Source organism: Chanos chanos, chromosome 6, assembly GCF_902362185.1.
Source record: "Chanos chanos chromosome 6, fChaCha1.1, whole genome shotgun sequence".
Classification (NCBI taxonomy): domain Eukaryota; kingdom Metazoa; phylum Chordata; class Actinopteri; order Gonorynchiformes; family Chanidae; genus Chanos; species Chanos chanos.
Window position 1 is genome coordinate 1,764,116 of NC_044500.1, and position 885 is coordinate 1,765,000.

The following is an 885-nucleotide window of genomic DNA, read 5'->3' on the forward strand; positions in this document are numbered from 1 at the left end:
GCACAAATGAATTGGTAACATTTTATAAGGAAACTTTTATGTGTGCATGTGAAATTCTCTTTTCGTCTGAGACAGAAAGCAGTTGTTGCAGTTTCCAGTACAGCAGATAAGGTTTGATATTAAAGAATACAAAAAAAGAACAGGTGGGGGGGGGGGGGGGGGGGGGGGGGGACAAAAATCACAATTCCAATGAGTTTTCCAACCTGCTGTCATTAAGAGCTGGCGTTTGGTCCATAAGTTCACTGTATTCAGTCCCTCACCATGCTTCTCACACACTACAAAAGTCATTCTTTTTTTTTTTTTTCCTCCTCAAAGTTATTCAGAACTCAGCCCCACTCAAAACCCTACCTTTCACTAAAATTGTTGATATTGGATATATGTTTGCATAGATAGTTAGACAGTAATTTTCTTTTATTTAAGACATAATGGAATGTTCATCAAGACTTTGACCCCTCCCCCCCCCCCCCCCCGACACACACACACGCACCTCCCTACCTGCCAAGAGAAAAACTTGTGCACAGCAGGACAAAAGAGAGAGACGGACCGAGAGGGAGAGAGAGAGAGAGAGAGAAAGAGAGACAGAGAGAGGGAGAAGTTGGAAGCCGTCAGTAGGCACATTCTTTTTATTTCCTTCCTTTTTCAGAACCCATCCCATCAGACACAGTAACAGCGCAAGCCGTCAGTCCTGTAGACTGCGCGTAAAGCTTGCCAGTCCATGACCTGAACATTCACTGAGGTTAAACACACAATCATTAGATGGATCTACTACTCCACTCGGGCTTTGGGTAAAGGAAATCTAAATTCTACCTACAGAAGTCTGAGAGCCAACAACGTCGCAGTGAGAATCTGAGACGACACAGGAAGCTGACACACTGCCTGCTTCAG